Source organism: Lygodium microphyllum, chromosome 9 (genome assembly GCF_053477565.2).
Source record: "Lygodium microphyllum isolate KBCC chromosome 9, Lygodium_microphyllum_v1.1.10, whole genome shotgun sequence".
Lineage (NCBI taxonomy): Eukaryota > Viridiplantae > Streptophyta > Polypodiopsida > Schizaeales > Lygodiaceae > Lygodium > Lygodium microphyllum.
In genome coordinates, this window is record NC_141143.1 from 14,385,076 (window position 1) to 14,399,716 (window position 14,641).

The window sequence follows — 14,641 nt, forward strand, 5'->3', positions numbered from 1 at the left end:
CAGGTCACTGAATAGGTATTTGGGAGGAGAGTCCCTCAAGAAGAGTGGTTGGGCAAGCCACCTTCTTATGCTCATTTGCGAGTGTTTGGCTGTGAGGCTTTTGTGCACATACAGAAAGAAGAATGCAGTAAATTGAAACCAAAGTCCTAGAAATGCATATTCCTAGGATATAGTGACAATGGTGAGATGGGGTATAGACTTTGGGATCCTGAGAAAAGAAAGATAATACACACAAAAATGGTGTCATCTTCCATGAAGATCGCATGCACAAGCAACTTAAGAAGATTGAGGAATTCAAAAGGGTTGTTTTTGACAAGGAGGATGTACCATTTAGACAATCATTTGTGTCCAGTGGATAGCAACGTATACTTGATGTAAATACTTCTGAAAATGCAAGAAATGGTATTGGAAATGACTAGCAAGGTTTTGCCCATGATACACCACAATTTTAGCCTGAAAACATGCAGTTAGGACAACCTAAACTGTCAGGACAACATGCTGGAATTTCAGGACAGCAACCTATATATGTAGAATTATAGGCCTGTATTTTAGGACAACAACTTGTAAATGCAGATTTGCAAACCCAGCAGTCAACAAAAGCTAAGCCTTCACTCTGTAGATCAACGTGTCAAGATTGTGGGAGAGAAGGAAGGAGTCTCACTTGTAGCTATCTCGCTTGCACAATGGGGGAATACACACAAAGGTGGAGGGTGAAAACAGTTTTCCTCTTCTTAGTTTGTGTAAGCCAAAAGAACTCTAGTACAAAGAAATAGAAGAACCCTATATATGGGTCTCAAACCAAACTCAACTAACTAAGGTGGCATACTAACTGAGCCACGAACTAGAGTAGATAAGGATAGCTGTCATCTAGCAATTATTCATGGCAGTGTACCAACCGCATCTGCAGCTAACAAGTCGGTCACATAAATGCACAACGGTCACCCTGGCATATCACGAGTGGAGCTCGATATCTCAACACTCCCCCTCGAGCTCAATCCCAATTCCTGCGCACCAAGCAGGTCTCTGAACTTGTGCAGCTTCTCTATGCCCAATGCCTTTGTAAATATGTCAGCTACCTGATCCTCTATGCTGACATAAACTAGATCAATAAGACCTAGTAAAACCCTCTCGCGCACAAAGTGATAATGCATCTCAATGTGCTTTGTTCTAGCATGATAGACTGGGTTATTTGCCAAGTGTATACTACTCATGTTGTCACAATAAATGACAAGCGGCCCATCTGTAGAGGATGATGCATATCATAAAGTAGCTTATGCAACCAAGCTACCTCACATGCAGGCATTGCTGCACCCCTGTACTCAGCCTCTGTGCTCGACAAGGCAACTGTAGGCTGTTTCTTGCTCCTCCAAGTGACTGCAGCACTCCCAAAAGAGAACACATATCCACTAGTAGATCATCTATCAGAAATACTACCAGCCCAATCAGCATCAGTGTATCCATGCAACTGTATCTGAAACCCAGTCTCATAAAGTAGTCCATACTGCAATGTGGGCTTCACATACCTGAGTATGCGTCTAGCCGCATCCAAATGCAGTTTCCTTGGAGCCTGCATAAACTGACTTACCAATCCAACAACATAGCTCAAATCTGGCCTGGTAATAGTCATATAAATCAAACTTCCTACTATGCGTCTGTACATAGTAGGGTCTTCGAGAAGCTCACCTGCATCTGCGCTCAGCTTCACATTCTGCTCCAAAGGAACTGAAATAGGTTTACAGCCTGTCATCCCATATTTGGACAACATGTCCAATCCATACTGCCTCTGCAAGAGCCGTATCCCACTTGGTAATCTAATTACCTCAATGCCCAAGAAATAACGTAGCTCTCCCAAATCCTTCATCTCAAACTTTTGCTTCAATAGCATTTTCACATGAAAGATATCTTCATCACTATCACCTGTGATAATCAAATCATCAACATAAATGACAAGCAGCATAATACATTTCTCTGTTTTTCTCACAGAAAGTGAGAAATCTGCCTTGGAAATATGAAAGCCAATAGTAACAAGATACTGTCTATCTTGTCAGACCATGCTCTAGGTGCTTGCTTCAAGCCATACAAGGATTTTTTCAACCTGCAAACAAACTCAGGATGAACAGCATGCACATAACCTGGTGGCTGCTCAATATAGACCTCTTCTTGCAAATCACCATGCAAGAAGGCATTGTTTACATCCATCTGATGTAAAGACCATCCCTTTGATGCAGCCATAACAATGACTGCTCTTACAGTTGCCATCCTTGCAACCAGACTGAATCTTTCTTCATAATCAATGCCATATGTTTGTGCATACCCCTTGACTACTAATCTTGCCTTGTATCTATTCACAGAACCATCTGCATTGTGTTTCACCTTATAAACCCACTTACAACCAATTGCATTCTTATCTTTAGGCAAAGGTACCAATTCCCATGTAGCATTTGCTTCCAAGGCATCCATTTCTTCATCCATGGCTTTCTCTCATTTTTCTTTTCCCATGGCTTGCTCAAAAGAAGTGGGTTCTGGTTCATGTATCACTTTGACCATATAGGCATAGTGAATGGCTGTAAATCCATCATATTTTAGCCTATCCACAGGATACCTAGATCTGGTAGACCTGCGCAAAGTAGGTTCACTCCCAGGTGCTCTCAAAACATCCCTGGTCTTCCTTACTCTAGTTGTAACAATAGAAGGAATACCCAACTCATAATTATTGTTTTTAAACATTCTGCCCTTCTTCTTTCCTTTTGCTATCAAGCGACCTTTATTTTTCATATCCTCAACAAAGCATTCATGAGAATTAAATGTGACCTGCAAGCCCTGCTCAACCATTTGACCAACAGAAACCAGGTTCTTGGTGATATTCGGGACATGAAATATATCCGACACGTATTTCTTTTTCCCATCCTGCATAGACAAATGAATTTTTCCAATCTGCACAATAGTATGTGCAGTATCATCACCAGTCTCCACAAATTCTGGTTTTTCCGTTTTCCTTGCATCGTGCATCCATTCTGCATGACCTATCATGTGGTTTGATACACCTGAGTCAACATACCACACATCATTGCTTTCTTCTACACTTGTCACAGAATTGGTCATGTGCTACACCATAAACAAATGCTCATTTCTGTCATCACTCTGTCTACTAAAAGATGCATAATTCCCTTGTTGCAATTTTCCATTCATGATATCACTCTGCTTTTTATAGCAATCTTTAGCCATATGACCCATTTTACCACAGTAGTAGCATTCAACATTGCTGTTTGCATTTTGGCCTCTTTGCCATCCACCACGACCTCTTTGGCTCCCCCTGCCTCTAGAGTTACCATGTTCTCCTCCATAGGACTGGTTTTCTTGAGTTTGCTGCATATTCTGATTTCTACCACGGCCTCCAGATCGGCCTCCTCTACCTCTGCCTCTATCTCTTCCAGTATTTGAGTAGAAGACAACTTCTTTTGAAGTTCCTCCTGAAGAAGATGCACCACCATTTCTCTACTCCTCAGAAATTAGAAGAGCAATCAACTCCTCAAAATCACGAAATCTTTCACGGACGGAAATGGATGTTCGGAACTGTGCATAATCCTTTCTTAGACCATTCAAGGTCACAGAAACTAAATCATCATCTTCCATTGGCGACCCAATGGAAGCAAGTGCATCTGCAATCTTCTTCACCTTCATGTGGTAGTCATTGATGCTCATACTTTCTCTTTGCACATTGTGCAACTCTTGCTTGAGCTGCATTTTCCTGGCTTGCGTATTTGTGCTATACATTTTTGACAAAGTATCCCTTGCCTCCTTTGGCGTACTTGCATCCTGAATATGCACAATCATAGAGTTTGAAATACTGATAGACAGCCAGTATATAACTTTTCTGGCTCTCTCATGCCATCCTTTAAATGCCTGCATTTGTTGTTGATTGGGAACATCAGGAAGAACTGGTTCTTCTTCGTTTCCTGCAACAAATTCCCAATATCCTTTTCCCATAAGGAAATTCGTCATTCTAAACTTCCATGCTTGGAAATTGTTCTTGTCAAGCTTTTCAGTTACAATCTGTGAAAGAGAATCAGACGCCATTACAGAACACTGCAAAAAATTCTGTCACTGCAAAAAACACAGCTTCAGCCTCACAAGGGCAAATATGCAAAACTAACGAAAGTGGTATTTGACCACACAGTCACTTCCTAGTGACAATTTTGCATCAACAGGCAACAAGGATGATTCTGTAACTCCCAATGTCTCTGTGCACAGGCATACGATGCAATTTCTATGGTAACTTTTCACCGACTTGTAGAACAGTGATCGCACAGCAAAAAACTGGGCCTTTTCCTAAGTGCGTGCGAAAAACTTCCGCCTCCAAAACAGGCCCCGAAATGGCCTCGAATCAAAAAAACAGGGCCCTCTTGCTACACCGCGAAGGACGTCTCAATCTGAGACAATGCACTCTTGCACTTTCCAGCTGTGCTACCTGTAGAGACTTGCTCCCAAAACAGAAAAATGAAAGCAACACTGGTCCTCTTACCAGAACACCGCGAACTTGGTTTGCTTTCTTGAGCTCCTTACCATGAACAAGGCTCTGATACCATGTCAAGATTGTGTGAAAGAAGGAAGGAGTCTCACTTGTAGCTTTCTCGCTTGCACAATGGGGGAATACACACAAAGGTGGAGGCTGAAAACAATTTTCCTCTTCTTAGTTTGTGTAAGTCAAAAGAACTCTAGTACAAAGAAATAGAAGAACCCTATATATGGGTCTCAAACCAAACTCAACTAACTAAGGTGGGATACTAACTGAGCCACGAACTAGAGTAGATAAGGATAGCTGCCATCTAGCTATTATTCATGGGCGGTGTACCAACCGCATTTGCAGCTAACAAGTCGGTGACATAAATGCACAACGGTCACCCCGGCATATCACGAGTGGAGCTCGATATCTCAACACAATGTGACCATTGAGACCATCTGAGAGGTTTGTTCTTGGTGTGTAGTATGCTGCAGATTATGTCATGTTGACAAATTGTGGTGAGTTGTCATACTTCAAGCAAGCAATGACTAGACCAGGCAGCAACAAGAAGTGGTTCAAGGCCATTCTGTCAGAAATGAAATCACTTCATAGGAATGGTACTTGGGACTTGGTGCAACTACCTAAAGGGCAGAAAAATCTTCCATGCAAGTGGGTTTACAAGATGAAGGACACTTAAAGTTCTTCGCCAAAGTACAAAGCACAGTTGGTTGCAAAGGGGTACAAGAAGGAACATGGAATTGACTTTGATGAGATCTTCTCTCTTGTAGTCAAGATGACTACCTTGAGAACCATTTTGGGCTTGGTTGCAACTGAGGAAATGGAGCTCATACAGATGGATGTAAAGATTGCATTTTTACATCATGATCTGCATGAGTTCATATATATGCAGTAGCCTAAGGGTTTTGTTGCTAAAGGCAAAGAGAGGATGGTCTGTAAACTGAAACAGAGTTTGTATGGGCTGAAAAAGGCATCGTGGGAATGGTATCATAAGTTTGATACTTTCATGCAGTCTCAGGGCTTTCACAGAAGTCAAGTTAATCACTACTTGTACACCAAGAAGGCAATAGATGGCAACCTGATAATCTTGTTCATGTATGTTGATGACATGCTAATTGCTGGTAGGAATACTCATGCCTTGGAATCATTGGAGCAAAGTCTTCATGGCATCTTTGAAATGAAGGGTCTTGCTGATGCCAATCACATTCTTGGGATGTGGATACTCAGAGATAGGTTGAAGGGGTTACTCTATCTATCTCAGCAAGAGTAGGTATCCAAGATTTTGCAGCATTTCAATATGGAGGGGGGAAAGCAATTGAAGTTCAATTGCCTCCATATGTGAAACTCAATGCACAGGATAACCCTACATCTGATGATGAGAAGGCTGAAATGGCCAAGATTCTGTATGCTTCAGCCATTGGTAGTTTGATGTATGCTATGGTTGCTACACGTCCTGACATTGCCTTTACAGTGGGAGTGGTTAGCAGGTACATGGCAAACCCTGGCAAGAAGCATTGGAAAGCAGTGAAAGGTATTATGAGATACCTCAAGGGCACAAAGGATTTGTGCATCTGCTTTGGTAAGCAAAAGGCATTTGTTGTTGGCTTTACCGATGCAGACTATGATGGACATGCGAACTGCAGGAAGTTCACTTCACGATATGTGTTTAACTTCACAAGGGGATCTGTTTCTTGGATATCTAGGCTGTAGAAGTGTGTTGCACTGTCTACTACAGAGGCAGAGTATGTGGCTACCACTGAGGCATGCAAAGAGGCCTTATGGCTATCACATTTGGTTGTTGAGCTTGGGATTAATGAGGTTCATGTCCTCCACTATGATAATTAGGGTGCTATCATGTTAGCACGGAACCATATCTTTTATGCAAAGACAAAATGCATACATATGAAGTATCATTTCATCAAAGAGGTACTTGATAGCAAGAGCATTGAGCTGGTCAAGGTGCATACTAATGATAACCTTGTCGACCTTCTCACGAAGGGTCTTCTAGCAAAGAGGTTTGCCCATTGCCGGTAGATGATGGGTATTGGATAGGCATAGTCTCTTTAGCTTTGTACATACTTAGACTTAGCTAATTCTTTTCCTCTACCTTTGGGTACATTGCCTTTAGGGGGGAGGTTTTTGGGATAAAGGGCAGTGCCCGTGTCTGCTCGTAAGGGGCCAGGCTGTACATAGTACATATACCTATCTAAAATCATTATTGAGGTACTCTCTTTAGTACCGCAAATTGTGTGTCTCTATCTCTTCTCTCTCTCTCAACCTGCATCTCTACACAGAAGCTCCATCGCAGCTAACTCAATATAGTTCTCTTTATGCTTTTGTACTAACGTTGTTGCACGAAATACGCACAGAAGTTCGTGAAAGTCGCTCCCTACAGTGATGCTTTTTGAGATGGGAGTACTCAATGCAAAATAATTATCCAAAAGAAGAATTTTAGATACTAGGCAAATGTGAAAACATACTCAATGATTAAAAGTATATGTTCAAAAGATTCTTGGTCAAGGGGAGTTAAAGGATATGATCAAGAGATATATAAATAGCTTGAGATGGATCTTGTGATAACAAATTGTTCATTGATATGATGCCGGGTAGCAAAGACGATGAGGTCGTCGAAGAGAAATTTGCCATGTCTCTTTTAAGCAAGCAAAGGATCGCTGGCCAATTAGAAGACAAGGCCTAAACTCGATGTGAGGATTTGATGCAAAGATCTTCAAGGAACGAAGCTCAAAGCTCGATGAACTCAAGCCACCCCTGTGTGAGGTCTTATTAAAGAGAACTTCAAAGAGGGTGAGGAGCACAAAGATCTTCAAGGAACGAAGCTCAAAGCTCGATGAACTCAAGCCACCCCTGTGTGAGGTCTTATTAAAGAGAACTTCAAAGAGGGTGAGGAGCACAAAGATCAAACTCCAAAGCCTCTCTCATAGAACTCGTCACAAGATCTTCAAGGATGACAAGAAGCTCTTCTCCTATCCCCTCCTTATATCGGTTACCTTACACCCAAACGTTTGTTATGCTTTTTGAAAAGCATAAGCGTTCATTCCAAATTGGAAGGCCTTAAGGGTTAAAAGCTTTACATCGTTCATGAAAAAGTATCAAAGCTTTTAGATTTCTCAAAATTCTTATTTGCCCGTGATTGAAACGCTGCATGATTACGTGTGCTTTTCGGCTGTTTTCTGCATCATCAACCGCTAATACCTACTTTGATAATGATGATTTTTCTCGTCATCAATTACCACAGGCTGCCATTTTTTATCGTCTTCCTCGTCGTCTTCCTCTTCGTCGGTCACCCTCTGCATTCTCAAATCTTGTGCTGTTGATCTAGACAATGCTTCAAAGAACGTTGATTGAAGGGGCCAAAGGAGGCCTTGCTCACTGATGACCTAGGCCATGGCATCTGCTCAATTGTCCACTTTGTTATAATCACCGCTATCATCCCGTGATGGACGGGGACTGCCCTTCACATTGCTTCATCGGGCTGTCATCCTGCCCAGTCAACTCACTACCTTCGGCATTCTCTTCTCAGCCAAGAGACCATATAAAAGCTCCTTCCTCTTCCTCCGAGTCTGCAGGTAAAGAGAAAATGGCTCGTTCAAAGGTGTGTCGCGTGCGTGTAATGAGTTTTTGCTTAGTTAAGACTTGGAGATACATGACAGATGCGAGGCATTTTGTGCATCCTTGACAAGAGCCCTCTCAAAGGTGTTATTGAGGGTTTCAATATACTGAGGGTGATCGATGTGCAGGTCACAAACGACTTCCATACACTCACGAAGGTAGGCATGCTAGGGCTTATAGCATCTAGGCAAAGCCTTGACGGCTCTTTCATACAGGATGGCACGCTTTTTGAAAGGGGCCTCGTGTCGAGCAAGGAGGTACCACCACCACAATTTTAAGGTGAAGGGGTTCCTGAGAATTTCCTCCTTGTAGATGAGATCCTCCGCGGCAGGATAGAGATCCTGAGAGATGGAAGGCATCGTTTTCAATGACTTGCTTCTACACCTTCTCTTAAGACCTGTGTCTACAAGCCACCTGTGATTTGCAGTGTCTGGTCTCTCTCTATATTGATCCATTAGTACTATCTTGCATGGTAGCTTCCTTATATAACAAAGGTTTGATAGGTTCTTTAACAACCCATCTCCATCTCAAAAGCTGAAAGATAATACAAGTAACTGCCAACGAGAAGCCCCAAAATGTAAAAACGAATAAAGGGACCCAATTTGTGAGGCTCTCAACAAGCACTTGGCAGGCTGGATCATTTGAACAAATAGTTGACTCCACTTGGGTACTTTCCCATTATCTCTCCTTTTCAAACTCAAGGAAGGTATACACTTGACGTATGATGAGTATGGCTTGACAAGGCGGAGCAAAAGAAATCGAAGAAGGGCACCGTAAGTAAAAGCATCTCTACTTGGCAAGCCATTAAAAACTCTTAAGGACTCCTCAAGCTTCCCACCTTTTTCATACATGTTAACTAGGACATTATCAATGTCAATGCATATTTCAATTCCTCACTTTAAGATGTAGTTGTGTATTTGCTTACCCATCTGTAGACCTTCCTTGGTGTGCTGCATGTTTTGAGCAAAAGAATGTATGTGGCCCTACCTAACTACATGTGCTCGTTCGTCATGCTGCAGAATGCAAACAAAAAGACACACACAATGAAAAAAAAAATCCTAATAATGACGTTGACTAATGAGTTCAAATTCTTGGTGAAAATTCCACCCTTAGGTTTGCAGTGGTGGATGCACAGCATCACGACATCTACCCCCTCCAAACCTACATATCCTCCGGCATGTGCTAGCTTGTTTACCACTTGCAGCATTGTTCCCACTAGGATCGTATGGGTAATATGACAAGTAGGTAAGTTGACATAGGTTATCATAGCATCCTCATGGATCATATGGACGAATCAAAGTAGGTAAGTTTTCATAGATCATCACAACATCCATTGGCTTGGTCTTCTCTCTTGCAAAAATCTTCTCCATAGCATCCATATCTTCTTTGGTTGGTTGAACTTTAGACAATTGTGTGATTCCAAACTCTCTTTCCTCCTTCAATGGAACAGGTCTTGCTTGTGCCTTGACTATATTAACGTTTATATCCATATCCATCTCCATAAATGGCATTAACATAGGCAAATCCTCATCACTCTCCAAAGGTAATCTGAACTTCCGATCAACTGACTTATATTGTCTCTGTACTCTGTCTTCTTTGCTACAATCTGCAAATTTCAACTTTTGTTGTAAGTACCTTGGTAAACATAAATCTTTTTGTGTATAAGCAGCACCCAACTCTTTTGACTCACAAAAATCAGCCATATCTTTTTCAGACTACATATAAACAGCCCAACAATGAGGCTCACAGCTTACTTTAGCTATAAATCCTGTTTGCTACTATAAATCAGTACTCTGTAAACCTTTTTACTAAAATATTTCAACAAAGAACACATTTTGCTTAGAATTCTCAGCACCCAAATTTTCATGTAACATGAAATCAGCAATTTTGCAATATTTCATCGCCAAAGAATGGACCTATAAGACATATGGAAACTCTTGATTTTTTTTTTCAGTAATGCTGAAAGATCCTCCATAGTGTCCAAGCATGACAGCCCATCATAGAAACCATCAGTAAACCTCCTCATGAGAATCAATCTCCTGAATCTTCTTCAAGTCCGTAATCGTCTCAATATCGGAAAGTAGCTTGAATCTAGGTTGCTTTTTTGGCTTCGGATCCTTTGTCTTCGAGGCTTTCTGATCTTCATGTACTTTTGGCTTTTGAACATCAGCCATACTCTGCTCTGGTCCTAAACACCACAACAGAAACGAGGCATAGACGTGCATGTTAGACGCGCAAAGTCGGGCTCATCTATCATTGCGTCTATATGTGCGTGTAAAAGAGCGTGTAAATAGATGCGAATTTTGTGTCTATATATCCGCGTAAATAGATGCGTCTTCAGACGCGTAATTATTTAACCACCTGAAATTGGACTTAATATAATAAAAAAACCAGAGTTAATAATCAATTTTGCATTGCTCTCTAATGAATGGCAGTTCCTCCAGTTGACAAGCCTGATATAAGTAATTAGCAACAAGTGACAGAACCTTGTTATACAATTAGTAGCAAGCATTGCATGTATCTCGTAATTTCTCTACTTGAAGATGATAAAAAATACTTCCTTTTTATTATGGATTCTTAAGTATGCACGTGTGCGCATGATATTTTCCATAGAATTAAGAATACACATTGAATCATAAAGCAAATTAAGTATGTTACAGTGAACTTCTCTCTTTGAGTTGGTCGTCCACTCTGATTGCCTCATCAAAAACCCTAGCTAGTGGGTCTCGCTGCAAGCTTGAATTGCAAGCCAAGGCCTTGTAGAGTTCCTCACGTCGTATCCCATTGATAAAGACAGTGGAAACTCCTCTTTTGGTATGTCACTCACCAGTTGGGATCCTCTTGAAAAGACTGTGCACATGGGTGATGTAGTCTCTGATGTCATTCTTGTCTTTCTACTTGACGTTCATCGGCCGCACCAAAAGGTTATCCGAGTACCCAAGCTCAGAGAACCTCTTAATGAAGAGGCTCTTGAGGTTGTTGAAGTCAGTCTTCTCAATAGCATCCCAAACTTGTGTACAAGGTCGTACCCTTATCTCCTAAGCATAGACCAAAAGCTTGTGAGCATAGAGTAAGATCAGTGAGGCCCTTGACCTCGCAGACTTACTTGAACTATTCTACGAAGCTATATGGGTCATTTTTTGGATGGGACTAGTACTCTTAATGCAACAAAAATCAAAACACAAGTACTGAAATAATTCCTCCTACTTGTCTACTCATAAAAAAACTAAAATACCTGTTTTGAAGATTAAAAATCCCAAATTTTCTACCTATCTCAAGATCCAATTTGGGGATGAAACCCTTACTTTGTCGCTCGATTTGAGGCATGTCAATACTCAAGCTTGAATTTGTTGGTCCTTGCAAATGGAATCAAAATGTAGAGGGAGCTCATGCTCAACCAACAAGATCCATAGACTGCTTATTGTTTCAAGCATTTCAAGCAAACACCTATGGCTATCTCTCACCTAGCCGATGCACCTTTGATCGTACTGCTCCATGATTCATGATGTGAGCTCGAGCAACCTCAAGTCTCCATCCTCCATAGTTGTGTGCAAGAGAAGAGAAGGGAAGAGAAGAGAAGAAGAGAGGAGATGGTGGAGAGCTTCTTTTACTTGATCCCTCACCCTTGCATACTCACTCCCTCACACTCACACTCCCTCTCTCAAGCACACACAAGCGAGCAAGAAGGAGAGAAGAAGATGAGTCCACTTTACCACACACCAAAGAATGAGCTCCTCATTCACTTTACAACTATATATACAAAATTCTAAATCCCTTTTGGACGGTCATCCCCTTATCTCCTTTTTTACGTGGTCTAGGCCCTGTGGCACCTAGGCCCTCTTTCCCATTGTCCTCCTATCTTCCTAGCTTCCTTCCTACCATCCATCTATCTTTACAATTTATATAGGATGGATCTTGGTGCTCTTTTATAAAGATTTTTAGTAGGGGCACCTTGCATTTAAAAATGTGCTTTTGCCTTTTGACTTAGCCTTTGAGGCTGCCCTTGCACTTTTGGCTGTTTTCCTTCCTGCTTCTTCCATTGTGTGTGAGTTCCTTCTGGGCCACCTCTTTTAGCTCCTGACTTGTGCATTTCCACTTATTTTGCTTTTTTTTGTACCAAGGTTAACAAGTTAACTGACTAGGAGAGGGGAAGTACTAGAGCTTCCTCCTCCTCCTAGAGAACTGCTCGTAGAACTGGGCTTGCTAAGGCCCCTCCCTTGTAGGAATATTAGACTGCTCTGTTGAGGAGAGTACCTCTTAATAATTTTGGCCCACCATCTAGCATTTTTATTTTTTTTTTGCTTCTGAATCTCGGCTTGATGGTCTTTTGGATCTATTTCACTACCTTTTGGCATACACTAATCAATGGGTCCCTATCAACCAAGATTCAGACATTGCCACTTATTAGTGGCTCCTCGCAAAACCACCACTTGTTGCAAGATAAAAAATGGGCCCAAAACTAGCTTTAAGGCTCTAATCAGGCCTCTATGCTCAACCAAAACACCCCATGACCTCACAGCTAAGAGCATCTAGAGGCTACACACATTGTGCTCTACTCTCAACTAGCACGTTGTCCTTTTCCACTTGAGCCAGAAGAGGCGTGCCAAAGCTTTGACTTTTCTCTCATTTTGGTTTGCCTAGTCCTCTGCACTCTTCTCCATTTCCTCGAGGCTTTCTCCTTGCCTTTGGCCAGTATCATCAACCTTTGCTCTTGATCTTTGTTCTCTCTTTTCAGTCTGTGTTGCTCCTCTTGCTCCGAAGTTGCCTCTTGCTTCAATTTCTCGATCTCCTCTTGGTATGTACATGCCCTTTCTTCCCTCACCACCTCTAACTCTTCTATGGCTTTATGGACATTTTCTGTAACCCCTTGTAGGTCTTCATAGAACCCTACAAGCTCATCATTATGGTGTCATAGGCTTACTAGGGCTTGAGTCTCTTCATCCAGTCTTGCTTGCCACTCGATTTTTGCTTTGTCCTTGGCTCGTAGCTGCTCCTTCAGCTCACTTATCTCCCTTTGGCACATGGCTACTTAACGATTTTTCTCTAATTGTGATGTAGCCATGGTCTCCTTTTCTACCTCTAGTTCAAACACTGCCATCCTCTTATCTTCCTTTTCCTTCTCTAGTTGTGAGAGGACCTCCTTGACGTATTCGTCTCATAATCTATAGGTGGTAGCTCTATTGTGGGCATGGAGGTTGTGGAGGTTTCCCTCTTCTACTTCTTGGGATCTTACCTAGACTTGGCATTTGCTATCGCAGGTCTTTTAGTTCCTATTATGGGGGTACCATCTCCCATTTTTTGGCCATTTCCTTATTAAGAAAGTATTGTACCTAGGCCATGAGGTTGGTAGCATCCACTTTTTGGCCGTGGATCTCGGTACAGATATGATTGTGGGAGTGGAAAGCACTATGAGGGTAGGGGTGGGATTGATCTAGGCCTTGCCCTTTCCTTCTTTCACTACGGTTGATGTAATCTCCAATGCTTGTGTGCTTGAGCTTGGGCCTTCATCTCTAGATGGGCTCATGGCACCCAACTCATCATGCCTTCATAGCTGCTCCATGGATAGATGTGTTGCCACAGCCACGTCTTTGTCTTCCTTCCTTCTCAACTCCTCCTCTGCCTCTGTTGCCTTCCTTTTCCTCTCCTTCTTAGATTTTCTTGATTCTTCCTCCAATCTCTCCAACTCCTCCGTTTCTTTCTTTTTCCTCTCTTCCTCTTCATTATTTGACTCTCTTTTAGCTTTTTGTAAGTATGATTTTTCTTTTTCATACTTTCCTCCTTGGGCTTCTCTTGCAAATCTATCTTCTTTGGTTTTTTGGGTTCTCATTGGTTACTTTGCATTTCTTGTTCTCCTTCCTCATTCGCAACAATGATCATCCTTTCACTAAAGTGTGGCTACTGTTTGTGGTGACGAGGTGACCTTTATGATGTTTCTCTAACTCCTTCTTCTTAACCTTGTCTTTGCCCCAATGCTTTCCTTATTATAGCTTTCAAGACCCCACCGAATCCAATGGTAGAGGCCTTTGATAATGACACTTTTCTTTTTGCCCCAATGCTTCCCTTATTATAGCTTTCAAGACCCCACCAAATCCAATGGTAGAGGCCTTTGAGAATGACACTTTTCTTTTTGCCTTGGTAGCAGGGGACTCTCCTCCTACTGGTCTCCCTCCTATTGTTAATGTTTTTGTTGAAGACTCAATGGTCTTCCACACAAAGCCATTTAGGTTCACTTCATCAAGCTGGGATCCTATTGCAATGCTCTCCAACATAGGCACATTGTCTCGGCTCATTATTGAGTTGTACCTATGGTTGGAAAACAATGCGTATATCATTTTGGCCTAGAGCTCAATTTTGGGGTCAAGGATGTTTGCCAAGTTGATGCCATCATTTTTGTGGAATATCACCTTGTCCATCCCTAACATGGCATACACATCTCTATTTGGCTGCCTTTCCACTTTATTGGGTAGGCATATGCACAGTGAGGAGAGTGGA